The 8,566-nt window shown below is 41.2% G+C and overlaps 1 pseudogene; it reads right to left on the reverse strand.

The window, feature by feature from the left end:
- Positions 1-422: 422 nt before the first annotated feature.
- LOC138174201 (CXXC-type zinc finger protein 1 pseudogene) lies at positions 423-7,077 on the reverse strand (annotated as a pseudogene).
- Positions 7,078-8,566: the final 1,489 nt, after the last annotated feature.

Below are 8,566 nucleotides of genomic sequence, written 5' to 3' on the forward strand. Positions count from 1 at the left end.
TCAGCCCCAGGTCGCTCTCAATTCTTCCCTGATTCCCCTTAGGGACCACCATGTCACTGCTTCAGTCACTAGAGTAGGGTGGGCTAGAGGGGCACCTAGGGGTACCAAGTTTGGGGAAAGGTGACTTAAGCATACAGGGCTCCACCTCACCCAAAGGGTTGGGGAGGAGGGTGGGACAGGAGGAGACACACTAAGGAAGCAAACAAGGCACGAAGGAAGATATGGAGCAGAATGGCACGTAGCCAAAGGGGAAGATGAGCTGTAGCACAGAGCCGAACAGACCGAGGAAGGGATCCAGCCATGCTTGGAGAGAGGAGAGGCAGCCACTTTCCACCCCCAAAGGGCAGGGGGGTGGGGGTGGGGGGCACAGGGGCCACCTCCTCAGGCCCGGGGCTTCAGGGGTTGGGGTTGGCACCCAGGGCTCAGGTAAAGGGGTCATGCTGGCTGGTCTGGTGCGGCATTAGGGCCAGCAGGCCGGCGTGGTCGCTCATGGCCATTCGAACCTTTAGCTCCTGATCCAACAGCTCATCCCGTTTGTGCCATAGTAGCACACGTTCCGGATCCACCTCCGCCCTCCAAATCTTCTCCCAGCAGTCGTGCCAGTCGCACTGTCGTTTGGGCAGGCGGCACAAGGCTCCCGTCAGCTCAAACACATCGCGTACCAGGGGGCGGCAACACACTTCATCCGCTGGCACACTGGGGTGTCTGGGGTGCTCAGCACAAAGGACCTGCAGGTGTTTGCAACATATTTTGTCCCGTGGGTTGTAAACATTACAGAATAGTGAGTGGTGCCCTCAATCCTGATGGGGTACACTGACCCGAAGGCTATCTGGTTCTCACGCTCCGTGGGCTTCAACGCCGCCTTGGAGTTGATAGAGTGGCCACAGGAGACACAGAAAATCTGCGCGTCCCTGAATTCGCTGTCTTTCCCATCACTCTCCTGGTCCTCCCTCATCTCCCGTTGCTTGGCCCTGACGATGACAGCCTCCAGCTCCCGAAAGCGACGTTCCATGTCCTCCAGGGGCATCTGTGTCCTCTGCTGCTCCTGGCAGATCTGTTACAGAAGGTTCTTCCCGTGTTCTTCCACCATACACAGACTTTGCTGCCACTGCTGGACTTTCAGGGGTAGGATCGCACAGATGCGATCGGCAGCCAGCCTCATGCCACAGTTGTCAGAGCAGTGCTTGGAGTCTGGCTGGGCAGGCAGGACACATCTGGGGCCCGAGCACTGGGGCAAGGAGGCAGCGTCCTTGGGGTCTGTGTGTCCAGTGTGTTTCCATTTACCCTTGGGCCTCTGCTTCTGCCAATGACACTTAGAATTCTTGGCCTTCTCCTTCCTCTTGACATGTTTCACTTTGACTACACCTTTCCCAAGTTCTGGGTCTGAAGAGGTTAGCCATAAAGAGGGTTAGGTTGCTCTGCACAACCCAAAATATCAACATGCCTGGTCCTGCAGAATGAATTCGACTCAAGTCTTCTCAGCCAAATAAAAGTAAAGTTTATTAAAAGTTCACTTGTATTGGACACAGAGTAAGTCTGTGCTAGGTCATTCTATGGCGCTCTCACACACATGGAGGGAAGATGGGCTCTTACAGAAAGGTTGTGGGAGGAATCTAGGGGTGGTCTAGAGGAGGAGTTTGGTGAGGGTCTTCAGGAGAAGTCAGATGAGGTCAATGAGTGATTAAGGGTGGGAAGTTGCTGGACACTACCTGGAGACTACAGACAATGGTGGGCTAGGCCAGTTCAAGAGTGGATTGATATTTTGATAGGCTCCACCCGGGGTGGGAAGTAGATGGACAATGGAGGGCTAGGCTAGTAAGAGAGGTCTGGGCCCAGCCACAATGTAAGGCTTATGGCCTCATGCAAATACCTCATCAAATGGGATGATTTAATCAGAGTTCAAGGGGGGCTCCCAGAGCCCATACCTCATCAGCTCCAGGAAAGGGGCATCATCAGGGTCACCCGACTCTGGCAAGGTATGGTCATCAAAGGTTCCAGAACAGAAGTCCTGATGGAGCTCAGGATCCAGAGGCAGGTCCTCATCAGAGAGTGCCTCAGGTGTGGCCCTGGCCTCTGGCAGTTTGTTTAAGATCTCCAAATGCTCTTCCTGTGGCCAAAGATGTTTCTGCACAGGTGATGCCAGACTCAGAGAGGAAGAGAAATTCTTCAAGGATTCCCAGGCTTGGTGCTGACCACGTTTTTTTGTTGTTGGTGGTGGTGGTGGTGGTAGGGGTGTGTGTGTGTGTGTGTGTGTGTGTGTGTGTGTGTGTGTGTGTGTGTGTATGTGTGTGTGTGTGTGTGTGTGTGTGTGTAAATTTTTTAACAAATAAATAATGCTATTCAGCTGGGATTCTTTTGCAGAAAATCTTCATGCCCGTAGGTACAAACTGTAGGACAGTCCTACAGATGGACTATATACTACTAACCTGAACATTTTGTGCTTCTTTGTATGGTGTGTGTGTGTGTGTGTGTGTGTGTGCATCAGTAAACACACACACACATGTTATGGAGGCACTACATGGGGTCAGAATATAGGGTGATAATTTTGAGTTGATGTTTTGGGGACAACTAGGTAACACAGTGGATAAAGTGTAATACCTGGCTTCAGACACTTGATAGCTGGGTGACTCTGGATAAGTCACTTAATCTCTGCTTGCCTCAGTTTCCTCATCTGTAAAATTGGGATAATTATAATATCTGATTCCCAGAGTTGTTGTGAAGATCAAATGATATAATATTTGTGAAGCACTTAGAAACCTTTAAAATGCTGTATAAATGCTAGCTTAAAAAAAAAAGAGGCAGTCACATTTTCTACTGCTAATTTCCCCAAGTGACTAGATGAGGAATTTTCTTTGCCAACTTAGTAAGAACAGTGCAACCCTGGCTATGGGTACTTAAACCACTGAGTACAATGAAGTATGGGTGGAAAGATGTAGCAATGTAGTAAACAACAGTCTCTTACGTTTGATTTCAATCTGACAGTGACTTCTTGTCATAATTATAATGAGCACTACAATGATCCTTTTCTGAAATGATTTAACAGAATATGTTCCTCTTTCACAACTAAGCTGGACTGGTGCTTTCCCCATATCTCAACTGTCCTTCTACAAATTCTCTTGAAACATAGTTTTCCATGTAGAAAGAACAAATGGAGTTATTGGATTGAAAACTCCTTGACAATAGGGATTATATAATCACACCTTTCTTTGTGATCTCAGTATCCAAGTCCAAATCACTGAATTTCAGGGCTTAATGTTCGTAGTGCTCCAGTTTAACCCATATCCCAAAATATGAGCCTTCCTGTAAAATATACTCAATAAATGACCATGGAGCCTTCACTTAAAGAGATAACGAGGGGAACCCATTATATCCACATATATCCCATTTGATTTTGGAATAACTCAAAAAAGTTTTTCCTTACTTCAAGTCTAAATTGCCTCTTTACAACTTTACAGATCTTACTTTTAGTTCTATTCTTTGGGGCCAAACAATACTTGAAGACAGCTGTCAGGATCCAACTGAGTCTTCTTTTCTCCAGGATAAACTTATCCAGTTCCTTCTATTTGAGCCCTTCATAAATGTGGTGACAAGCCTGAATACAATATACCAGATATAGCATGACCAGGGCCTGCTGCCATGGGACTCTCAACTCCTTTTTCTTGGTAACTATGCTATTCAATGCAGTCTAAAATGGTAATAGTTATTATATTACACCACTGATCTATGTTGAACATGCAAGTCTGCTAAAAAAGACTCCATATATTTTCCAGAGATACTGTTCTTTAATCATGTCTCCTTGTCTTACATTTGTGAAGTCTGTTTTTGAACCAAAGTATAAGACTTTACATCTGTCCCTGTTATACATTATTTAATATATTGAATCAATGTTCTAGCTTCTTAAAATCTTTATGGATTCTCCTCTGTCCTCCAGTGTGCTCACTTTTCTTTCAGCTTTTCTGTTGTATATAAATGTGATAAAACTAAGATGTATTCCTTTATCTAAGTTATTGAGGAAAAAAAAAAAGCTTAGGACCAAGCACAAGTCCCTGGAGTAGACCATTTGAGAGTTCCTTCTAAATTGACAAAATTATTGCGTCTAGTCATTCATGTAGGTCCAGATCCAGATGGTCCTGTCTTTGATAGTTTTCAGCTAGATCTTTGCCACAGAAAATAGCATGAGACACTCCATAAGGTTTTTGTCTAAAATGTTGGTGAACTCTACGTACGGTATTCCTCAATTTACTAGGTTAGTAACCCAGAACAGGAAATACACTTTGTCTGGCTTAAGCTATTCTTGATGAAGACATGCTGGGTCTTTGTGATCAGTTTCCTTTTTCAGATGTTCCCTAAAGATCTCTTCAATTCAATCTGATTTAATTCAAATCAAATAAAATCAGTTCAAATAGGAAGGTTCTGTGCAAAGCATTGGAGATAGAGACAAAAATCAAATACTTTGTGACTTGCGGGAGTTTATATTTGACTAGGGGTATTCAACCTATTATCATTAGTGATAATAATAAGGATAGCTAAAATGTATATGTTGTTTTAAGATTTGCAAAGTGCCTTGCATATTGTCTCATTCGAACATGTACAAATAAGTAAATTGTATACAAATAATCACAAACCAATTTCAAAAGGTAGAAACTGCTAAAAAAAAAATGGAAGGGAATCAGAAGAAGCTTCCTGTAGAATATGGCTCCTGAATTGTGCTTTGAGGGAATCTTAGGATTTTATAAAACAGAGTTATGGGAAAGCATTTCAAATATGGGAAACAACTTCTATAAAGACATAGAGAAAGGGGATTAATTGTCATATACAAGGAACAACTGGAAAGCCAGTTTTACTGGAATGGGACGTACATAAAGATAAGTAATAAGAAAAAAGCCTAGAAAGGAAGCTGGGACCAGATTCTGAGTACTTTTCCTACCAAGCTGAAGATTTGTATTTTATCATAGAGACAATAGGGCAACATTCAAGATTTTTGAGTCAAGGAGCAGCACAGCTGGGTCTTTGTTTTTAGAAATATCAATTTTGTATCTTTATGGAGGTTGGATTAGATAGGAATGAGACTAAAAGCATGGAGAGGTTATTGCAAAACTGAAAGTGGAAAGGGTCTGGACTAGGTAGGAATTGTTTGAGTCAAGAGAAGGAGATGAATGTAATGGATGCTATGCAGACAGCATCAACAAGATTTGGATACTGATTAAATATGGGGTATGAAGAAGAAGGAAGAGAAAAGGATGATTCCAGGGTGCTAACCTTGATAAGTGATTGGATCTGTGGGATTCTATAGATCTTTCCTCTGAACCCTTTGAAATTTGTTCTCCAAAAATCTAGTGCTTCTATCATACTATTCTCATTTTTCTTCGCCTTCTTTATTAAAAAAAAAAATTCTTCCTATTAAAAAAAAAATTAAGGAAGTCACTCTTCCCTAAACTTTCTACTGCTTCTACTCCAGCAACTACTTCCTTCATTTTTGAGATCTAGATCCACAAAAGGAATTTTCCTTGTTGATTCCTCAAATTTTCCCTTTCCCTTGCACTTACACACTGTTCACATAGGTATCACAGCCTTACCTGTGGGTCCTTCACTCAAAAGAATGTAAATTTTGATTACTGAAAGCTCCCAGATATTTTGTGGTTTATGGGCCAGACTTCTTTCTTAAAGACCGTGCCTTAAACTCATATCACTCTGACTCCCATAGGTCCCAGTCGACATCTCTTGTGGTCAAATTTTTGGGCCCCTAATGATCAGAGTAAATGCAAATAGCAATTGTTTCTGTTTTGGCCAGAAACCCTGAGGGTCTCTCCTTCCCAGGTTTTTTTGTTTTTTTTGACTAGGTCAAAGAGGCTACTCTTTGCCTCATTTCTTACCTAGCCTTAATCACTGAATGAGCCCTGCCTTAGTCAGACTGACATCTGGGAAAGACCTTAATTTAAAAAGACCATGGTTTCCCACTGCATCCCAAGCCATGTCCAGTCTACTTGATCTATATCTTGCCACTGGACCAAGATGACTCTGGAGCAGAAAGTGAAGCTGGTGACCTTGCACAGTGCTCTTCACTTAAATCCAATTCATTTGCAAGTCATGACATCACCTCCATGATGTTGTGCCATCTTTGAGAAGGAAAGACAAACAACAACAATATATTCAGCTGATAAAATTATTTCTATTTCTCTCTGCTGATTTTCATCAAAAGGATGGATTTTCATCCATTCTTTCTAACTCTTTTTCCTATATTTCCTTACATGAATATCCTCCAACATCATACCTTTTATTCACATTTATTCTTTTGAATATGTGATACCCATATAGAGCCATATTCTGATCAAAGTTCTTATCCCATCAAGTTTTATAGACTTAATTCTGAAAAAATTATCCCAACTCCCACTCTTGCTGATAAATTGGGTCCCCAGGGAAATGATAGCTACATTTACTCAGGATCTTAGTGGTTAACCCTGATCAGTTCAAGACTACCTTTAAAACAAGATTTATAAGCCCCCACCTTTACGCCATCATTGTCAGTTGATATCAATTAGTTAGCCAATCTTAATCAGCTTTTAGAGAGATTTAAGTGATGATTGCCTTCCATGATAAGTTCAGCCTTCAAAAAGTACAGGAACCAACAAGGGGAAATTCTTTTCAGATCTAAGTCTCATAAAGGGGAAGGAACATATTATTAATGTTGAAATAATAGTAACCCTGAGGGAAAGTTACCATTTTGTATTGTATTAAGGTGGTATGATATAAATGATTGGTATAAAACATTCCCTCCATAAATATATACATAGCCCAGGGAAAAGTGGGTTCAGTAGAGTACATGTGGCAAAAGGGTAATTCATAACTCAGGCAAGTCTTCTTCCCTCCTTCATAGGATGCCAAAGAAATTCTCCTTAGGGATTGTATATATTCTTTGCTGAGATCCTTGAAGAGACATGAATGTACCATATCACACTGCATCTTTTTCTCAGCCCTTAGTATAGAAACTGCTGCCATCTGCTGCTGTCCTGGGGATGATGTGAGAATGTCAATGGAGATATAAGAACTCAAATCTTCCAGCCCCTCTAGAAGTTTCATGATCCATCTCTGGAAAAGGAAGTGGGGTGAGAGGGAAGAGATATAGACCAAGACTGGAGTCAAGCCACTCTCCACCTCTTTCCCTTAAGACAGGCCTCCTCAGGAATCTTTCTGGAACCTTCTCTCCTGGTATGTGCTAGATTCAATCCTTCCTCCACTAGGTTCTTGAATTTTCTAAGCTGGTCTTTTATTCTATAGATGACCCATAGAGTCTGACCAAGTTTCTTTAACCAAACTGCCCTCAATTGTTGTCAACATCATCTCAGTTCATCTAAGGGTTTTGTTTTCACATTTTCAAATTTTCACATTTAATTTTTCACACTTAAAGTTCTGACTGGTAGATATTTAAGACTTATTTTAACCTCCTTGAAGTTTTTACTTTAAATGAAGAGGGGTGATTTGATTAATATATTTAATCAAACACACTTTTATACTTCCACAGAGTCAAATGTGCCTTGTTTCATGTGATTATCATTAAATATCATGTTTTGGCCAAAGACTGAATTAATCAAACAGACTGCTTTGCCTCATTTTTAAAAGGCTCTTTTTCTGTGTCAGGAAACCCAGAGACCAGATAAGGCTGGGAGGAGGATTTAAAACAGGCATACAGAGATCATAAACTCCAAACAGACCCAGCTTTGTTTTGCTCTCTGAGTGATCTCAGAGAATGCCTCTCTTTATGTCAACAAAGCAGATGCGGCTTACAATGGCCCTTATGGAGGAGACCCTCCATTCGAAGCATTAACTTGAGTAATGGGACTTTTTCTTATGTTAATATTTTCTGAACATATACCATGTTATAGAATGTTAATGGTAAATAAAACACAGATATTCTGAATCATAATTTCAATTGACACTTTTCAACTCTCTTGTTTTATTGTATTTACCATTTATTCAATTAAGAAAATTCCTTTCGCATACAATGATTAAACATTTATGGGGATCATAAATTTGTGTGACACAGCGACCCTGGACTGGGATGGTCCTAAAATGTATTTAAGTTCTCTCATATTTTTGTTCATCAGTCAGGACTCAGCTCCTGCACTCCTTGTACAAGTTTCTCTAGCTTAAGGGAATAAAATGAGGTGACTGCATATCCCTATTTGCTGTCCCCTTTAACCAAACTTTTAAAAGGTTGACACATGCCACGTGTTTTCCTGTTGACCAGTGTCCTAGGCTTTTCTTAATATCTCAACTACTATTTTTCCCCTTATATGTTGATCTATCCTATAGTATGTAACTTGCTGGATATATAGACAGTTTTTTTTTTATCTCTCTCTTCATTTTGTGAGTTTTTTTATTACAGTTTTCAAGGCAGTAATGAAACACATGCCTAGCAATTTTTGTTAAATTCGTCCTGTCCTAGTCTATAATTTTTATATTTTATTCTGTGATCCAGATATCCAATACCATTTTCTTTTTTTTTAAATCCCATTTTCAAAAACCATCTTGCTTCCTTCACAGTGGGGTAGTCAGCAGTTTTTCTGCC

This window comes from Petaurus breviceps, unplaced genomic scaffold (assembly GCF_028583685.1).
Source record: "Petaurus breviceps papuanus isolate PSGF00001 unplaced genomic scaffold, PetGlider_PUasm1.0 688, whole genome shotgun sequence".
Lineage (NCBI taxonomy): Eukaryota > Metazoa > Chordata > Mammalia > Diprotodontia > Petauridae > Petaurus > Petaurus breviceps.